Source organism: Salminus brasiliensis, chromosome 14 (genome assembly GCF_030463535.1).
Source record: "Salminus brasiliensis chromosome 14, fSalBra1.hap2, whole genome shotgun sequence".
In the NCBI taxonomy this organism is placed as follows: domain Eukaryota; kingdom Metazoa; phylum Chordata; class Actinopteri; order Characiformes; family Bryconidae; genus Salminus; species Salminus brasiliensis.
The window spans coordinates 8,114,476-8,136,082 of NC_132891.1; the positions used below are offsets into that span (position 1 = coordinate 8,114,476).

General features: G+C 42.3%; 1 protein-coding gene across 3 annotated transcripts in view; it reads left to right on the top strand.

Moving 5' to 3' along the window:
* The first annotated feature begins 8,622 nt into the window (after nucleotides 1–8,622).
* l1cama (L1 cell adhesion molecule, paralog a) overlaps nucleotides 8,623–21,607 on the top strand; it is a 78,365-nt gene continuing 65,380 nt past the window's right edge. For 2 of the 3 annotated variants that reach the window (XM_072656421.1, XM_072656423.1), the window contains exon 1: nucleotides 8,623–8,787. The gene's annotated coding sequence lies outside the window, so the exon portion shown is untranslated. Of the gene's footprint in view, nucleotides 8,788–9,307; nucleotides 9,360–21,607 lie in introns of those variants that run through there. The other variant, XM_072656422.1, reaches the window with a different exon arrangement.

Consider the following 21,607-nt stretch of genomic DNA (forward strand, 5'->3'; position numbering starts at 1 on the left):
AGTGTGTAAGAACAGCAGGTTAATTAATTTCTTAATTTTTCTGTGAATCTCATTTATGTCTACACCCCTCAATGTTTGAGCTCAGCTCTCACGTTAGCCTATCTCTTTCTATCCACTTGAGAGTATGTTTTGACATTGTTCGCAGCGTCTCGGGCAGTCTGGGTGCCACATTGCAGTTCTTCTGGCCACTGGTGCTGTCAGGGTGCAGTTAATCAACAGCCTGACCACACCACTGCTCTTGTAATACCCTCTCTTGCCCATTACCCAGGCACTAAGCAGCCAGGCAGCATGTATCTGCAATACCAGACAGTGCCTCACAGCTTCCCCTCATCAAATTTGAGTTTGGATTCCTAGATTGGAAAGCTGAATTAATTTCACTCTAGTCAATGTTAACCCCCTGGTGCCTTAATTGTGTTTTCTATCTCCTCTCTCTTTCTCCCTTTCCCTATGTGTGTAGGTGCCTGCTGTGCCATTTTTTTTTCTCCCCTCGTTCTGAGTTTAATCATGAAATTGGCTGCCTATTCCTGTGCACGGAGCAAAAGATGAAACATGAAATGTTTTTAATGTTGAAAGCCGGAGAATTTCAGGTCCTGCTGAGGTTGGAATAGGAGAACAGCAAAGTTTCAGCTAATGGCCACAGCATTTTTTTTTTTTTTTCATCCTACACGGTTCTCATTAGAGTATTTTCCACACATGACTTGCTGTGACTCCTCTCTCTTGCAGTGGTTTCTTGAGGATTTACATATGAATAAGGTGAATCGGAGGCCTGAATGTTAGCCCGTTAGTCCAACACAAAACGTTGAACCATATCTGGTTATACATTTGTTGAGGCCAAATGTAATTAATATACAATATGCTACACCAGTGTGGGTGAATTTCAGACGTGCTGGAGCCTTTCACCACTAGGGGGAGTTTGAGTGCTGTCTGTCATCGAGATACATTAGCAGTCATTGCCTCAACTGTCAAGTTTTTCCTCATGTTTGAAATTCTGCTTTTGCTGGTCTCTGGTTCAAAAAAAAAATCAATTGGCAGTGGTCCTGCATGAGTGCTTTTGATGTTGCATAAGTACGGTTAACTTGCCTTCCTCATCTAAATAATGCAGATTCATGTGATTTCTGCTGGGGCCTGCTCGATAACTATTGACTAGTTTATTATGAATAATGCAAATAGAGAAGAGGAGTGGAAGAGAACCTTTCTGAAGAAGTGTAATGTTAAGTACTTGATAACCACCTCTCTTTTAACGATACATGCTGTATCATGAGTGAATGCAAATAGCATGTATGGTGTTTAGGGCTGGTGGAAGTGAACTGTGAGCGTGCACGGGTGAGATATGGGTTTCATTCATTAATGAGGAGCAGCTTATGAGATGGAGCCAGAACACTCAACATAATACAGTACACTGTGCTGTGCTAATTTCAATGAGAGAAATGATAAGGGGCGGACAAATGGGCTTCGCATGGCACTAAAGAGGAAGGAGTTCATTAGTATAATTGGCTTCATGCTTTTAATTGACTTTATGGAAATGTGTATTCCTTAATATGATGGTGGTGGTTAACCATTTAGTGTAAAAGCGGATTGTCAAGTTCACGTCGGGGACATGTTACATTGAGATAAAAAAAGGCCCGTTGTGGAATGACCTGTCCAATCAGCCTTTCTTATAAGCTGGTAGTCTTTCATGGTGAGCCCACCGTTTTCAGTTTCTCACTTCCATAATCTACTCTGAGCTGTTTTTAGAAGTGCTGTTTTTAAAATGGGGAACATCCTTGAAATCTCAGTAATTAGCACCAGCGCAACCCAAGAAAGGCTAAAAACAAGACGATGAGAGAATCCACCAACCTGGCAGAGTTCCAAAATGATCTGGTTTAAAAGCTCAACCCCTGTGTGAGATAACGGAAAAGTGCAAATGCATCTCTCCAAAGATTAATTAGTAATTAAATTAGTACATCCCTAGACTTAGTTAATTAATATTGTCTTCATATCACAAATCTGCTGCATTTGTTAACAGGAATATTGATCTAAAAAGAAAAAAAAATATTACACAAACCTTGTACAGTCAAGCCACAAACCTTTTCCATGTTTTCTTACGGTACTGATGAATTCTACAATTGAATGAGTGTATGTTGTTGCAAAATTCTACATAAAATCACCCACAGTAACAAAATGATTTTATACTAACGTATTAATAATTTATAATTATTAATAATAATAATAATAATAATAATAATAAAAGTAAATACAGGTACACAAGTGTGCACACCACTTCTCACATGGACCACAGGAAGGCCAGGCCAGAGTAGTCTGCTCTCAAGGTATGGTCTGCGTTAACAAACTAAAGACATCGTTGGGATGCTTAAATGGTTTTAACTTGCTTATTAGGTTTTTCACATTGGTGGAAAATGGGCTGTAGCTGATTCTTTATGAACCTAAAGTCTAGTTAGAGAGGTCTTTTTGTTTAGTGTGTGTCTGTGTGTGTTTTCATTTCTGAGCTGGCCCAGTCATCCTTGATTTGGATGTCAAGAGTAAAAGAGGGTAGAACCTTCAGTCTCAGAGGCTGGTCAGTGTTTCAAAAGGAACAGTGACTTCAATCACATCTGCAGGGAAGACTGTAATAAACAAAAACAGCACATGTGTGATGTGAATTAGTTTGATATACAAGGCAAAACCAAAGAGTAGCTGTTTCTCAGGTAATAGAGGATAGACGTTATACCTCTCATTAAAAAAGAAGAATGGGCAGTGGTGGCTCAGCGGTTAGAGTGCCGGGCTCGATAACAGGGTTGTGGGTTCGATTCCCGGGCTCGGCAAGCTGCCACTGTTGGGCCCTTGAGCAAGGCCCTTTACCCTCTCTGCTCCCCGGGCGCTGGAGTTGGCTGCCCCCCGCTCTGGGTGTGTGTACTCACAGCCCCTAACACATGTGTGTGAGTGTGTGTTCACTACCAGATGGGTTAAATGCGGAGGACACATTTCGCTGTACACTGTACAGTGACAAATACGTGCACCTTTACCTGCACCTTTACAGGTGCTGCCGTGAGACGTGGAGAAACGTGATCCAAAAGTGATGGTCATAAAAGTTGTCCTTCAGCATATTCTCCTCAAGCGTAGACCCCAAGGGAATGGTACAGGCCTGATTGCTTGACCCCTACCGTGAGGGGGTCCAGCGGATCTGTCATGCGCTTTGCAGGGGGTATTTTACTGCTATGCTTAGGAGGTAATTCTGACTGTTCAGCTTACTCTGCTATCTATGATGAAACGTTTTGGTCCTGATGGGAGTGGTCACGTCCAGGATGATTCCCTTCTCACCACTCGCCGATCTACAGGCCACAAGGGGGCACTGCGTGGTTTGACAGTCTGAAAGTGGCGTAAATCATATACTATGGCCTTCGCAGTCACCAGACCTCAGGTCAGTTGAACATCCTTGGAAGACACTTGGATAGCGTTCCTCCGCCTCCATCATAAGAATACCAACTGAAAAATGGTGCTCCATACCTTCAGTAAAATTGCACAGACTTGTAGACCAGAGCCTATCAGAGCTCATGGGGGCTCCACATCTTACTAAGACGCTTAACTCCTTTAATTTAAGAGGTAAATTGATGTTTCACGGCTCCTCAAAATTCCCTTTTTATTGCAAATCAGTTTTAATTTGCGTAACTCCATAAAAAGGTGACCTAATGTGTTCCTCCACTGTTTGCACTCACTGTTCAAGCATTAATCAGTTGTTTTATAGACAGTGAGATCTTCCTGCACACACAAATGCTAGGCTGCAGTGGGGGTTAGATGACTTCACATCCAATAAATTAACTTGGCAGTCAGTTGGACTCCACAGTCCAGCAATGGCACTATAAATCATCTCCTCTGTCTCTGTTTTTTGTCTCTCTCTGTCTAGTCTCTTCTCTTTGACTCTTCCAGGTTTTCTCTTTTTAGGCTGTTTCCTGTGCTGGTGCACAATAATCAGCAACCTCGAGAGAGTAACACCAACGTCACAGCGTGTCCTAGTTTACATCCTGAAAACTCTGCACTGCTAGAGACAGAACCGAGTGGATCTGCTGTTTCATGTGTCTGAGCTTGTGTCACTGTCTGTTCTTCCGTCTGTGTGTGTGTGTGTGTGTGTGTGTGTGCTAAACCCTGCCAATCTGAATAAACATACAGTCTACAGAGTATACTCCACTTAATAGTAAGCTGTGCCTGAGCTCTCGTCATTTTGCAGGCTGGACTAGAGTATTGACCAGCAGTGCAGTTAACTTGAGCCAAGAAGGAAGATGTAAATGGATGGACTGAATGGACAACAGGAAGGCACTATATGACAGCTCTGTTAGCTCTGTTGGGTCTGCTGGATCTGTGGCATGGTTGGGCTGTTTGTGACTCTGCTCAGGCAACTAATTGATTTAATTGAATTCATTTAGCAGAAGTGAGGTCATTTGGTCAGTTCGGCCTAGTGGAAGTCAGGGTGTAATTGAAGGATAATGACAGCAGCTGAGCAGAAGCCTCAGGCCTCATTCCATCACTGATGAGAGATCAACATGTGATTATCCCATCAGTGAAGTTCTGAACATTTGGAAATGTTCAGAACATTTGGCGCCCTCATAGCTCCATTGCTTTTTGTGTGCTGCTCTGGCTGTCGTGTGAACATTTCATGATAAATGGACCAATAGAAAATGTCTTTGAATCAATGCTGGTCCGTTAAAGGTCAGTTCATTGAAAACAAATGGGTGTTTTTAACTCATAAAGCTTGATGTAGATAAACAGTTAATGTTTCAAAATGTACCATAGATGGAAACTAAGCTGTAAAAACAATATATTATATAGTCTTTCTTTAAAAAAAAAAAAAACACTGCATGCAGATTCTAGTAAAAGATCAGTCTTTCTAGGTGTAAAGTGCACAGCAGACAGGATGTAAAACACTGGGATTCTTAATAAAAAGCAAGTTTGCGACGTGGTATAATGCAGCCTTTCTATGTGCTCTAGACTAAATGGACAAAAGTATTGGGACATCTGCCCATTCATTGTTTCCTCTGAAATCAAGGGGGGAAAAGAGTTTATCCTTTTTTTTTTGAAGTAACTGTTTCTACTTTCCAGGGAAAACTTTATAATAGATATTGGTACATTGCTGTGGGAATTTGATTGCATTCAGCGACAAGTCACAATGTTAAATGATCACCACCCCACCCCACATCCTCCCCAACTCCCCAACTCATTACAAAAGTATTGGATTGAGTACCATCCATCATTCCATTGAATTTGCACATCTGTGTCAGCAAAGTATCTGTACTGTAAAGTATTGTGTCATTTGACACAATCTGAGCTGCTTCTATGAACAGTTTGCAATCAATCAACACCAGTGACCCAGTTTGTAGCAAATTATGTATTTGCAATAATGTTGCTTCCACCATGTTTGACAGATGATGTCAGATTGCTTCAGTGCTTTCTGAATCCAATTGTGTCACGAGTCTACATACTTACGGACCTGACTGTATAGCAGTCAATTAGGCACAATAGAATTAAACTTCAGGTTTAATAACAATTCTAAGGGATAAAGAAAAGTTGAATGAATCATGTAAGTGGACCTTTAGCAATTTTATTAAATTAAATTAATAAGCAAATGGCAATATAAATATATGGCTGATATATAGATTTCCAGTTCCAGTTTCAGTTTTACTGCAGTTGCATTTCATCAGCCTAACCTGTAAAAACTCCTTCAGGCTGAATTTCGCTTAAACGTGTTGTTTCTAAAGCTAATGCGAGAAGACAAAGCTGTTCTATAATTTTTTTTTTTTATCATGATCATACACTATATGTCCAAATGTTTGTGGACACTTCTTCTAGTGAATACATTGCTGACACACATGTGAGCTGTGGAGCAGTGGAACAGTGTTCTCTGGAATGATGGTTGGTGCTCCATCCAATACTTTTGGAATCAGTTGGGTGCTTGGGGATGAGATGAGGTGATGATTATCATTATATTAACTTCCTGACCTCACTAAAGCTCTTAACAGAATGCAATCAGATCCTTACAGTAAATCTTCAAAATCTAGTAGAAATTATTCTTCCCTGGACAGTAGAGACACTTACATCAACAAAGGCAGGATCAACTCTTTTTTTTTAATACCCTTGAATTTAGTAGAAACAATAAATTAGCAGGTGTCCCAATACTTTTGCCCATATAGTGTATTTCTGTACTTCAAACAGAAACACTGTTTTGAAGCCAGGATCAAACACATGTCACAGGTCATATTTTTATTATTTTACATTTTTTTTCTAAAGCATATATTTTTTCAGTGCATGCTTATCTTTAGTCTTTGCTCCAGTTGCAGACCTGACAATGAATGAAATGGAAATTTCTTGCAAAATTCTCTTTCATCACTCATCAGCATACAATCATTTGTTTTTGGTAGATGTCCTTTGGTAACCTTTGCAAATTGCTCATTCAAATCAGCTCCACTTTGCATAAGCTTTTTGTTATTGCTCTTCATGGTGCTTGCGGTGAGTCAGGTGTACAGTAGCTACAGATGGTCCTTCAACAGCAGGCTGGTCTTTAGTTTGCGGTTAGAAAGTCATGGGTCGCGTGTGTTGTTCTGTTGGGGCAGCAGCAGGCAGACGGGCATGGTCGGACCCCCCAGTGTGCGGTGGGTCAGGTGTGGGACTGAACGGAGATCAGCAGGGACGATGCTGCGACAATAGTAGGAGATCTGCTCTGTGAATGTTTATTCAGATACGTGAACAAACACAGACACACACACACGCACACGCACAGTGACCTTTACAGTCAACATACAGTGTCACTTCAACTCTGCCTCAGGGTCTGGAGGTGTGTGTGGTGAGGGGGTGAGGGGGAGGGAGAATGTAGAGGTACATATCTATAAGGGCTTCTGGCGTGGATTTTCACTAACTTATCTCACTCTTGTTTAGCAAAGAGTGCTGATTTATCTCAGATAGTGTGTGTGTGTGTGTGTGTGTCTGTCTCTCTCTCCCACATAAATGAATGGGGTGCAGACATTTTGGCACCCTTTAAAAGTAAGAATGAATTAAATACACTTGAAACTCCCAACTTTCATCATAAAGTGCCACAGCAACCACTTGAGCCACCACCCGAGACACCATAGCGATCCCCTGGAATACCATAGCAACTGCCTAGCAACCACTAAGAAACATCATAGAAACAACCTGAAATATTGCAGCAATCACCTTGCAATACAATTAACACTCATCTAGTAAGCACTTAGCAACACCATAGCAACCACCTGGGATACCATAGCAACCAGTGGGAACCACTTTAGCTGTACAACCATTCCTTTTTTTGCTTTACTCTTTTCCTTCTTGTCTGGCACACATGTCTCCAATCTCGTCTCCTCGTCTATTCTTTTCACTGCGGCGTTCTTTTCCCTCTCTTCCTTTCCGCTCTTTTCTTTTCACCAGGGCTGCTCGTTATTAATGGAATGGAAGTCAGTGTTTCTGCTCTGGTCTTTTATTCTTTTTCAACCATTAATTTTTGTTCTCTCTCTCTCTCTCTCTCTTCTGTTTTCTTCACTCTCTCATGCTCTCATTACTGATTAATCTCTCTCTCTCTCTCTCTCTCTCTCTCTCTCTCTCTCTCTCTCTCTCTCTCTCTCAGAGCTTTTTCTGTCATTGCTTCAGTTTATGTCAGTGTCCAGGTTTTGAGGTATCAGCCCTCTTATTTACCATTTTGTTTTCTGTTTTCTCTCAGGTTATGGCTTAAATGGAAGTCAGTGTCTCTCCTCCAGTCCTATTTTCCTTTATTTTATTCTTTTGTTTCTATTTGTTTGCCTCTCCTCTTTTCTATACTCTCAAGAGACTCTCTCACTGAAATGGAAGTCAGTATTTCTCCTCCTTCTTTTCTCTTTTGCTTTTGTTTACTCTATTCTTTTTTCCCTCTTCCCTTCTTTTTGCTTAAATAGAATTAAAGGCTCATTTCTCTATTTCATTTTTCTTTTCTTTTCCTGTGTAAAATGTCAATGCTTTCCTTTATCCTTCCACTCTATTCTATTCTCTCCCCTGCTTCTCCTCTCTCCACTTCCCAGGCCTCATTCACCCCCATCTCTTCCAGTATTAACATGGCCACATTCCAGCAGCCCGGTGCCAGAGTGCGCGTGCGAGAGAGATGGAGAGCGCCCTTCTAATGCAGCCTTGCAGACGCAGCATAACAATGCACTAATTAGCATAGCCTATATCCTCTGTACTTATGGTGCGCATTCCTCGTGCACTACAGCAATAGCTTCCTGCTGCAGAGCCATCACACTGCTGCCATCGCACACCCACCCCCCCCCCCCCCCCCCCCCTCTGTTCCTGGCTGCATTTCACCCTTTATATCAAACTATCCTCAATGTTCACATTATGGACATGTTTCTGAAAGGGTGGGGGGGCTAAACAGGGGAATGAGGAGAGAACGATGGAGGATGAAGACAATAAAGGAATGGTCAGAAAGCAGAGGGAGGGTGTGAGTGAGTGAGTGAGGGAGAGACAGAGTGAGTGAGCGGGAGAGAGAGAGAGAGAGAGAGGGAGGGAGGGGATGAGCGAGGGAGAGGTAAAGAGCTGGAGAGAAAGGGTGATGTCACCTCTAGCCAGCAGCCAATCAGGCGCAGGGAGGCAGAGAGAGGGAGTCTGAGAGGGTGTGTTTTTTGTATCACTGCAGCATCAGCACACACAGGCCACAATCAATTTGATAGAGGGGAAGGAGAATTGCAAGACTCCACATCAGGGAGCAGGAGGGCGGGCAGAAGGAAAAACGCCAGCCAGAGCGAGGAAAAGAACCCCCGTGGCCATCTTAAACCTGTAGAGGTAAGAGGAGCGCACCGCGCATTAGAGGTGTCAGTGGTGTTTAGTGCCAGATGCGGGCAGGTGCGGGTTGGAGAGTGCTTCATGTGCTCAGGAAGGTGGAAGGGTGATGCCTCAAGAGTACTCCAGAGAGATGGGACGGCAGTGATAGGGCATGTGGCGTGTATGAGATGGGCTTTCTCTCTGTTGAGGCTGGAACTGATGGTATTTACACTGATGCATGTAGTAAGTCATGTTCAAGAAAACTAGTTCTTTAGCTTTAGGTGAATGTAGGTCATCAAGTAGAAAAGACATGGATCCAGCAGGTCACATTTCCAAGGCAAAGTCCCAGGAAGAATTTACATATCAGATGAATGAGTCAGGCGTCCCAGAGGACTAAGTGTAGACACCACCACCACTTGCTAAAGCATCCCATCATTCTGAGCAAAAATCATACAGAACTTTTGTGAATATTGGAAATGTATTCAAGGAGGATCTTCTTCTGAGCAGATGTGCAACAGGGTCTTTTCCTTTTCATCATTAATGCAATAGTCTACCCTCTAGTCTTGGCATATTACAGCTGCAGCGAGAGCTAGGTGAGTGTGTCTGTTCCTGATACTGACATCTTGATACCACAAAGTGTTTGATGATGTTATCCTGGCAATAACGCTGATCGCTGAGGCGGGGGGACTGACTCGTTTTGCTCGTTTGTTGAGGCTGATTGAGCCTGGCATTATCACGCTGTTAAGAGCTTTGAAGCATTTTCAGCTGCAGCTACTGTATCATCTGTTTATTTTCCTTCCTTATCTGATAGGCTGGGATGTGCTTTGGCTGTCACATGGGAGAGCAATTTCATGGATATGGATTAAGCCCATTCTTGGGTTAAACTGCAAAGCCAATGGAAATCTGGTTTAGCCTAAGCTTAAGTTAGTCTTGGGAAATGGTCTGTAGAGGCCCTTTTGTACTAGATGGACTTTTTTTTCCTTTCTCTATGTCCAACCGCCCATCCACTCATCCATCTATCCGTTCTCCCTCCCCCATGCTCCCTTGCTAATTGTGTTATCCATTGATAATTACTGTGCTGGTCTGTTGTGGCACTCTGGTCACTGTAGGGCTTCAGTGACCAGAGCATATCTTTTTTTTTTTCTCTCTGCCGCAGCCGCTGTGCAGGTCTAGGGTGTGTGTATGTGAATGCGTGTGTGTGCAGTAAAGCAAACAGTGAAAAACTAACTGCGGTTTAATGGAGCAGAGGGGGCTATAGGGGAAAAGAGAGAGAGAGAGAGAGAGAGAGAGAGAGAGAGAGGGGCGGCTTGATTCAGCTTGAGTTGGGTGGGGCCTGCATTTATTTTCAGGGGCTGTTAAACACACGGCCACTTACCTGGCAGAGTGCCAGCGTGTGCGTCCGACTCAGGGTGGGTCTTGTCTGTCCACAGCGTTCAGGTTGCAAATGATCAAGCTGCAGCACGCAGAAGCTTTTGGTGTCTGCTTTGCTCATTTGCACACAAGAAATAGGCAGGGGGGCATAAAAGGTGTTTGACAGTGATCCATGCCCCTCTTTAGCACATCATCCCAAGGATAATCAATAAGGCTCATCATAGAGAATATGTGGGTTGGAAGGCCTGAGCTGGGTTGCATTCCACTGTACAATGGGCTGTGCCGTACTTTAACAGGAATACTCCATCATTTTTAAACCTGACCTCGATCTGCTGCATCTGTAGCTTACAGTTGGTCGACACTGACCAAATATTTTCTTGGAACAGAAAAAAAAACATCTGCTATTATAAGTGTGTCCTGAGTGAATGAACTTCAGTCCTTTTACTAATTACAGAGATACATGAGAAAATGATGGACTGTGGTAATCAACAGTATACCACAGAAGCGTCAAACAAGGATTACGTTGATGAACACCAGACTGCCATGTCTCCAGCTGTGGTGTGAAAACACTGGCTCCCTGTGAAGCAAAATATGATCCTCCAGCACGAAGCTCCAGCAGACTTTAATTGAGTTGTACGCCCAGGCGGGTAGACGGACAGGCAGGAGAGATTTAGGAGGGATGAAAGGAACGGCGAAGAAACAGGGTGGGGTCACGTTTGACAGGCAAAGCTTTTCACCAGGCTAGTAATATATGTGCACTTAAATATATCGTCTGAAGTGAGACAGCAAGCGGGTGCAAGGTCAGAGGGGGATGGGACGTCAGCAGTGGGAGTGGTAGTGGTGCTGCTGCTGAAGTGTGTGTTGGGGGGAAGGAAAAGGAGAAAGAAAAAAAAGAGAAAACATTTAGCATCTGCCTCTCAGAGCACAGTGCAGGAGGCAGACATTTGACATGCTCCCCTGCTACAAGCCCTCATCGTATCAGTATGCAGGAGTGGCGTGTTGTTGGTGTAGAAACCAAGCTTTCAGTGAAGCATATGCTCTGAATATGCCAGTTACGGAGCAGCTCGAGGGAAAAGTGGTGTGGCGCACAAGCCTCCACAGCAGCCACCTGTTATTGCCAGAGGGCCTCAGTGCTGCTGCTGTCGGTTCCTGCTCCCCCTAGCACACACACACACACCGGTGGGGGGGAAGATCCCTCCCAGCAACCTGCTTAAATTATCCATGCACAGACAGACGACTGGCCGGCGTTTACTCTCACAAACAATGTGTTAATTAATAACATGCATGTTGTGTGGTGACTGCTTTAACATGTTTTTCATCTGAGCACAGTCTAGCCGAGCGTCTCGGACACAGGTTGTGTAATTAGAATGCATTACTGTGTTACAAATCTGATGGTGCTGCTCATTTGAAAGGAATACTGTAATCTCTGCCTAATGTCTACCTGCTGCATCAGGGGCATATGGTTGATTACCACAGACAATCAATTTGACGTTTTTCCATGTTTTTAGTAAAACAACAGAAAAAAGACATGTTTATAATAGAGGCCAGTGTGTACTTTGCTTCATCTATTTGTGCTCCGCCCACAAATGAGTTTGATACTGCCAACTGTTGCCAGGTTGAGTTTAAGTATTAGTGCTTACGTATGAAGTGTCATTAATTTGAATCATTTTTGCAATTTTGGCCATATAAGATAGTTAAGCGTATAACCTAGCAAGCTAATGTTAGCATGGCCTGTGACCAAAACTGACCCCTTCTCCTTCAATAGCATTACACTGTATATACTGTTTAGTTTACTAAGTAGAGGTGGAAACACAAGTGAATTTGGACACTTCCTCACAATCATCATGTGTCCGCACCGGTTGCATAAACAAACACATGAGTGACTGAGCCATGTTTAAAGCTGCACACACACATGAACTGAATCCTGGGTCAGTAAAAGCTTTGTGCTTCTCATGGAATAATCTTTGACTGCCATTATTTTAATAACAAAAGCCCACCGTTAGCATACATACATACATACATACATGGTTGCTTAGAAGTATCACTTAAATGAGCCAACATGGCCGGCTCCAGTTTGTTCCACCTTAGATAGTCTCTTGTTGCTTTGTTTAGGGAGCCTTTTTAGTCACAGCCATAGTGTCACCAACCTAAGTTTAAGGCTTAGCAGCAAAGAATTTAAAAGGTCATGTAGTGACTCTAAATTCTAATCTTCATGCAGGATAAACTCTTGTTTAATAGCCTTGATTTGAGAAGAAACAATGAATAAGCAAATGTCCCAATACTTTTGTCCATATAGGATAGTTAAAATGCTGGCATATTCTTTGAAATACCATAAATGTGTGGGAAAGGAAATGTCTTTTACTGCCCAGTGTACCAGTTCTGTGTTGCGCAGAGGTTTGGGGGAATAGCCAGCCACATTTGTAATGGCTGAGATGGCAGTAGTTTAAATTACACAGGAGTGGGGTGACTAAGGCAGGCAGACAGGGCTGCGGGTATTGAATGGGTGAAGAGGAGACTGAAGTAAACAGGCAAATGCAGTCTGAGACAGCAGTGACCTAGCGGGCCAGACAGGGCGGAATGATGCTAATAGGTGAAAAGGCTGCTGCTGTGGACTCCGCTTTCTCCGTTAACACTCATAGAGGAGCCTCCCGAAGTAAGTGTGAGACCGGAAAGTAATGAAGTCTGCGTGAATAGTAAAGTATGGACTAAGGAGACGCCAAGGAGACTGAGTGATGAGCAGAAGAGAGAGTGATAAAGTGATTTGATTTGCAACCCCACACTGAATGTCAGTCTTAATGCAGACGCATTAGCTTAAGTAGCAAGCATCTGTCGAGCTCTCAACACTTTCTTTTCTCTTAATACTCCTTTTTTTTCCTCCCTCAAATAAGAAATCTGCTTTTTCAACATTTTGTCAGACATTGTCAGGCCTTTCTACAGACTATAATCAAAGTAATGGCTCCTTGAGAACATATTGCAATACTCTTAAGCCTACAGACAAAGCCTATAAAAAACAAACCAATCTTTCAAGTGCGGCTGTAACGTCGCCGGCCTCGAAATCGTGCAGCCATATATGTTGATGAATTTAATTGGATTGACAAATACTTTTAAATCTCTCGCTACTCAGCCCCATCCCCCACCCCAATTCAATCACTGAAAAGCAGACATAATTTGGCAACTAATCAAAACTGCAGCTGTTTTCTAAGCTAGCAGCAAGTTGGAGGCCATAACTCTCAGTCCCAGGGCACACTTCCGTGCAGTGAAAACTCAAGCGAGCTGACTTTTCACTTTTGTGTTTTTTATGTCTATCAGAAAAGTGCTGAGATGCTAAGATGCTGGAGCAGCGGCCTCTCGAAAGTGATAAGACCTATACTGGCCCAAGTGTTCAGCATATTCTCCCTGCTGTAAAGGAAGCAGGTGCAATTGGCAGGAAGACGCAACAAATGAAGGACACAGATTAGAAGCGTGAAGAAGAAAAGGATAACTCTTGTCTCTGACCCCAGTGCCGGTCAAACACTGTGACTCCCATTTCCTCCCTCAGTTGGACGAAATGAAATGATGCCTTTGTTTGGAGAGGGCGCAGTGAATCATCCTCCTCTTCCCCACTCTCTTATCACTCGTCTCCTCTAAAAAGAGGCATTATTGGCTAAATGAGAGGCTAAACTTAGCCTGAATCCCTGCTCTGTCCCCCAATCCTCAGGGATGAGCACGAGCAGCGTCATGTACTGAGTGGTCTATTGTGCGGCAGCCTTGTCATGTGTGACAGAAGTTCCCCAGAACTGCACTGTTTTACAGATTTCCTGAATAGATTAAAGTTTCTGCGATGGTAAAACACCCCTGCATGACATGGCACTACTGACAGCCAAGTGAAATAGAGAAACTTTTGTGTTGAGCATTTGTTGGGTGGATGAGTATGTGATATGTAATAGATTTCATGTGAAATGCTCTTAGTGAACTTGAGTGAATTGGCTAACTGGATTTGGAGGTGGAGAGCTGGATAAAATCTAGATGGCAGAATTTATCTAAATGTAAACAAATGCTAGGCCAGAAAAGTTACAATACTGTGCTGTCTAAAAGTTTGCGGACACCCCTTATAATAAAGGAATTAGCCACTTTAGGTTGCACCCATTGCTGAAACAGACATGCAAATGCACTGCACACACACACAGCTGTCTAGTCCTTGTAGAGAAGTATTGCCAAAAGAATATGACTTTTTGGAAGCACCATTGGCACCATGCCCAATGCCAGGTGTGGGCTAGATTGGTTTAAATCTCCCCAGTTAAGCTGTGGATGAACATGTTCTCTGCAGTCACTGGACTGAGCTATTGCTTTTTCCTCAATAAGCTTGTATCTCATATATTATTGACTGAACAAACTAGTAGCCTCCAATTAGCATAATGTAATTAGCATAATGCTAATTGATGACTTCATTTTTATTTATTGCTCATAACATTACCTTTTTTACTGTTCCTTAAAGTAATGAGATTTGATGTCACACATCGATGTAAGATCTTAATAAGCATGAAAAACATGCCTCCTACTTCCCAAGGTGAAATCTGATTTCATGCCCACGTGGATTTGGATATGCTCCATGCCTGTGGCCCCCCACAGTGGTTCCAGTGAGTGTGTGTGCAGTGCTGAAAGCTCAAGAGCACTGTGGGAATGGCAGATCGCTCTGAGTGAGTGCTTGTGGGACTGGCAGGTGGCTGTACTATGTTGCAAAACTGCACGTGAGAGTCTATGTGTTGTACCGCAGGCCCGAGCTCTGTCAGACATGATATATTCATTACGGCTGGATTATGGCGAGTGAGGGAGGGGATCAGCATGCTAGCGACTGTAATCCCTATACACTCGGCTAATTTAATCTCACCTACTGTGCCTTCGCCATTTTTTCCACCGCAGCCCACCTACTGCTGAGAGCCGCCTGGTTGCGGTGCCCAGGGGCTCACGGGCCAGTCAGAACCAAGAGAAGTGTTTCAACATGCCTCTCTCATAGCCCATGCTAGCGCTTGGAGACTGAGGGGAAATCAGAATGCTGCTGCAGATGATGATGATGGAGCGCGAGAGTGATTCACACTCATTTTTGAAAAGCTGGTTGAATACATTGGAATCAATTATGCATTAATTGTAGTCTTGGCGCAGTGTTTGTACTGAGGAGATCAAAATGATCGGTATGTATCCCACACCACCCACTTCCTCTGGCTGCATGCAGCTGCCCTGCCCGGCCTACTGACTGTGCAGCAAGCACTGATGCCAGATTTTCTTTGCTGGAGAAATCTGTGATGTTTATGTAATGATAAATTATTCACCACCATCTTATTCCCCTCCTGCCCTGGCTGTTAGCAATGCTAGCAAGTGCAGATTTATTACACTTGGTGTTTACTGTAGTTCGGGGCAAGTTTTCACACTTCCTCAAAGGCTTGTGCAACCATCACCATGTTTGCAAGTATGTACATTAGCATATGTGTGTGTGTGTGTGTGTGTTTGATTAGAGCAGACTTTGTACTTGTTATGTGCTACGCTCTGAAGTGTATACTACTGCATGTGGGAGGTAAACTGGGCTGAACTGAGCCTGTGAGCAGTTGTGTGTGTGTGTGTGTGTATGTTTGTGCGTGTGAGGAGGATGGATTTTCCAGCTATTATAATAATAATGTGTGTTTCTGCACAGACAGGCTGGCTGCTCTGCAGGGCTTGCTGCCTGTTTTGGTGAAGAAGAAAAAAAACAGCCTCGGCTTCACTTCAACACACACTTCAGGGAAAAAAAGCAGCAGATAAACAACAACAAACTTGAGAGACGGTCTCTCTCTCTCTCTCGCTCTCTCTCTCTCTCTCTCTCGCTCCCTCTCTCTCATACTCTCTCTCTCTCTCTCTCACTTTCTCTTACGCACACACAGTCTGTGGCAAGCTGTGAAAGATGAAATAGCATAGACAAGAGGAGAGGGAGTTACGTAAAAGCATGGACTAGTGGCAAAAACAAGAGTGCGCTGGAGAAATCGAGGGAGCCAGCTCGAGTAGTGCTTGAGTATAGTGGTTTCCCATATATCAGTAAAGCAGTACTGGTAACTGACAGCAGTATTGATTTTTCATTTTTAGTAATATTGATAGGTGCTGAACATTATATTCATGAAATGGAAAAAGCTATGTCATTTTAAAGGACCCATAATAAAGATATTCTTGAATCTTAATTTTGTCCAAATGTTTGTGGACACCCCTTCTAATGAATGCATTTGGCTACTTTAAGTTGCACCCATTGCTGACATAGATGTACAAATGCACACACACACACACACACACACACACACACACACAGCTTGTCTAGTCCCTGTAGAGAAGTACTGCAAATATAATGCCTAATGCCAGATGTGGGCTAGAGGAGTATATAGACCCCCAGCATTGAGCTGTGGAGCAGTGTAACTGTGTTCTCTGGGATGAGGTGGGGTAGCAATGATCCAACATCCTGACCTACTCACTAAATGCAATCAAATCCTCACAGCAATGCTACAGAATCTGGTAAAAAGCCACACTTTCAAAAGTAAACGGATGGTTTTCATATTTTACGCTGCAGTGTATCTGCAAAATCATCTTATGCTCCACGGTCTTGTAATACAGAATCTTTGTTATCAACACTCCAGGCCCAGACTGCTGCTACTGCACTATTAGGTCTTATGCATTGTACACTGAACACGAATAGCATGTTTTAAAAAGTTTGCAATTTTTGTAATAATTAAAAAATATAATTAAAGATTTATAATATTTGTTTTTTCATGACACCGGTTCTTTAAATGAACAAACCTGAACAAAACAGTCCAGTAAAAACAAGCTGTGTCAGGCGTTCATTTAGCATAGAGTAGCAGTACTCAGGTATTTTTAATGCTGACTGAAACATCACCTTATGCTGTGATAGTTTGATATACTGAATTTTATTAATACAGCCCAGCACTACAGAGAAGAGAGAGAGAGAGATGGCATGAGAAAAACTGAACAACAGAGGGCTGGGAAAGACAATACTGATGAGCTTAATGAAGTCATTATGCAATTGAACGACCCCAGGCCAAAGGCAATGGGTGTGGTGTGAGGGGGAGTGGAGGATGGGCTGAACATTAAGTAAAGAATGAAACCTCATTGTGAACAGCTGGGAGGGGGGGGGGGTAATCTTTATTGAAGAGAACCAAGGAGATGAGAGAGTGGAGACAAGTGCAGATCAGCGAAAATGATGGGAAAGTACATCAGCGCATCTCAACAGTAAATTTATGTCATAGAATACTAAATAATTCTTTGGGGGCAATCTTTTAAAATCATTAGGATTAAAACAGATGGTTCTGCTTTTTAATGAGAAATGGTTTAATGGTTACCAGTAAAGGGCCATTTGCTTTCTGTAGGACATTTTTAAATCCCGTTAGACCATCAAAACCATCAAATTTGTCTACAATCAGTCACAGGCCACCTGCTGAACCATTAGGATCCTTTACATTATGATAATAACTCATCAGGGCTGAGTTTCCTGCCAACGTTAGCACAAACATAATTCTTAAGTGGACAAGCAGGAGTTAACAGGAACATGTCACCTATTAAAAGAGACACAGACACTGATATACATGACATACAGTCAAAGGTAGCTGCAGAACCAATAAAAACTAGTTCAGCAGGAGGATGGGATATCAGACTGTCAAACTAAATAATAATTAAACTAATTAATAAATGTAATAAAACCTATTAATGTAATTTTGACCATTAATTTAATATCATTTGTACCAATAATGTAAAACCTTATTGCATTATTGGGAATTATTACATTTGATTAGGTTTTATTTCAAAGGTTTTTATTACCTTTTGTCTCATTTCTGGGACATTACATTTCCAGTAATTACATTACTGGAAAAGGATTACAATATTATGTGCTACAAACCAGACTGTCAATCTCAACTAAAATGCTTGGTAAAATGCTAAAAAAAAACACTGACCAGGCAAATGAAAACAGGGCTTTTGGGGACATGTCATTATAGTATAGCTCTGACAGAGGCACAGCTGTCTTTTATTAGTAGAGAAAGCTGTTACTTGTCAGTCAGTCAGACCATCAGCACTGTTCCACTAGTACACTTTAGCACACAGTGTGTTAATGTCATGTAATGAATCATTAGCAAAATAAGAATGAACATTAATGCTGTAAGCAGGTCTCCTTCCAAAAGAAGCAAACACAGGTGCAAAAGAATGCAAAGAATTTTAAGTTGCTCTTAAATGTAAAAATACTATGTGACTCTTAAACGGGTCTGAGTCTTTAACTGGTGCTTGAATTTCGCCAGACTCTTAGCCTTTACATTCAGCTGCTGGACAAGTGTGTCTATTAACACTGTGACAAATAAAAACTACAAAATATGAGACACAGAGTTTTAAAACAGCAAAAACAGCAGTTTTAGACATAAAATGAAGTTGCTTTACAAACAACACTTTACAACTGTCGTGGCAAACCACTCAGTTAAGTATCCTCTATGAAAATCCTCTAGCTCACTACAGTGTAGCACATATCCAGAAAAGATATAATACATTATACTGTTAGATATTACAGCTCAGACATGCAATGGAAAACCATATGCTGCTATTCAAAGAAGTGTACCGAGCATTGCTGAGTGGAGAGTAATTAACCAAAATGAACTGCAACGAGATTAAAACAATAACCCATAACTTTGAGTGTTTCTATAACACTTATATTATGTCAGACCAGTACATACCACATCATACCACATCATACCACATCAGTACATACCTCCCTCTGCGTACCTAGGGTGCAATATGTGGCAAAGCTCCACAAACTTTTGTTGTGTTAGCTGTTAGCCTGCTTCTGTGAACTGATGATGCACCAAAGTGATGATGAGAACTGATCTTTTTTTTTTTGTAGCACAACTTTGGCTCAATTTTTGGCAATGTTGATGTATTATTGATACTGAAATGATGAACCTGCTCATTTATTGCATCATCGTTTCATTGTGGGCATAAAAGACTGAAAGTAAAAGCTAGAGGGTATGAGGGTGTGTGCGAATGTGTGTATGAGAGTGCATATATAAAAGCAAGGCAAAAGCAAGCAATGACACCCGCAGCTATTAAAATGTCACAAATGACGGTGACAAACAATGACTAGCTATGCCCAGACACGCACGCCCACCTGTCGTGAAAGCACTCACACACACAAGTCTTCTCCAGCATACAAATCTCCTGCTGCATCCAGAGCATCTAGTCTTACCCTCATTCACCTCTGACAGACACTAATTAAAGTGCATTGTTTTTAGCATGAAAACAGTGTAGCGCAGGACATTCACAACATTTACACGGTGTACAGCAGGGCATGTCCCTCCAGGCTAATAGGCCTTGGCGAACACTGCGCTTGTTGTCATAAACACCCGCCTTTTCTCCTTCTTATTTCAAACTGCAGTCTCTTATTTAGCCTCACACATGGCTGGAGACGCTCCTCCTGTAGCAGTGGAAGCACCTGTCTGCTTAATTCACAGGGATTAGACATGCCTTTCTTCTCCCACTCTCTGGTGTAAAGGAACTACAATGAAGTGTAAATTCCTATGACACAGGAGCTATTATTGCTGTCTCTAGTGTGTGCGTAGTCTGTCGCTCAGGCTGTTGAAAGCCATTCCCACTGCAGGCCCTCCATGCAGGGCTTTCTAAAATAAATCTGCTCTTATTACCAGAGTTAAATCAGACGAGTAAAAGAACGAGACAAAATTCACCCCCTTTGTAAAACTGCCCTCGCTCTCATTTGCATCCCCTTAGGATGTATGTCATTATATGATCGTTTAAAGGAGTACTCCAACCTAATCCCTATCTACTGCACCAGGAGCATATGGTCAATTAGTGTGAACAGTAATTTTGACACGTTTTTCTATACTTACTAAAAGAACAGTAAATCTGCTGCAGAGCCAGCTCTACCTAATAAGCGGAATTAGCGGCTCCCACCAGAGAGACCCCCTAACAATTTTTGGGTTATTACCATATCATTAAGTTGTCTACGATACTCCAGTGAGGGTAAAGTGACTGGTTTACCCTTTAAGACTGAATGTGTCACCACCAAAATGTACAAAACACAATGAGCCTTATTTACCAGCCATTCTTGAGAATAAACGTCTTCTTAAATCTCAGTTTCCACCAAGATTCTGACATTCACCAATGTTTTCTTATTTGGGATTTGTTCAGTTTACTAGGACAGTGGGATGCATCATTATATAAGAGCATAGCTGCGGTTTAAAAATACATCAGGAACCTAACCAGTCCTTTTCAAAAAACAAATGCAGGAACATTTTAAGGAAGATATTGGTAAATGTGGCTCATCATGTTTAAAGGATAGCATGTAAGAGATCAACTTCATGTTCCACCTTAAAGCTGAGATTCTGAACACTGATGTGTCCCCCTGAAGGTTGAGGCCTGATATACACTACATCTGTATGAGTCATCTGTATTGCCACTCAGTGTACATAGATCAATATTCAGCTGCATTATTAACACAGTTTTGTTGTTGTTTTTCCTGTTGTCATCAGTTAGTAGGTAAACAATGGGCTAAATATGCTCACCAGTAGATCTATCCAAAGCAGTCCAACATCAATTTGATCTCATTCTGAGAAAGAAAAGCAATTGTTGACATAATTTGACTAAAATCAAATCCAAATTTTTAATTGCTGTAGTTTGCTGTTATTTTTGCACATTTCCAGAAATCAGGTCTGAGTGAGCATTAGGCAGATGGAGGGAGGTCATAAAAATCTTGCTTCGGCTAGAGCTGGCCCTAATTTCCTGACTCAAAACACTTCAGCATCTGCCTATTGGCTTCCATAATAAGTGTGTTTTGAGCCAGGCAGTAACTGCTCATTGGCTTCTATAAGAAGTGTGTGTTGAGTCCTGAAGGAACTGCCCACTGGCCTCTATTAAGAGTGTGTTTAGTCCTGAGGTAACTGCCCATTGCTTTCCATTCTAAGCGTGTTTTGGCTCCTGAAGTAACCTGGCTTCCATTGCATATGTTGAGCACTGAAGTAACCGCCCAATGGCTTCTGGCCAGTGTATTTCGAGTCAATGAATAAGAAATTTATAGTCCATGGCAATCAATCCTGTGCTACAGATATTCAGCAAATATAGATTAGATATGGACTGTGACGTGCTCCTTTAAGATTTATAAAATATCTATAATCAATATTTGAATGAAACCCCTTTTGAATATAGGATATCGGAAAAGGCTTTTCTTCTCTGTGCTTAAAAAATACATAGCTACAGCTCATCACTGAATCCTGCAGGCCTGATCTCCACCATTCCCCTTGAAGTTTCTTCGTCTTTCAGTTCGACCCGTGCTTATTCCCGCTACTGTAGGTAATCTAGTAGGCAATACAGCAGCCATGTTGGCAACCTGATCACTGATGATTGTGGTAATGAGCGTGCTGTAAAGGGTTTTGTAACCTCATTTAGAGGAGAGCAGGTTGGGACATGCTGA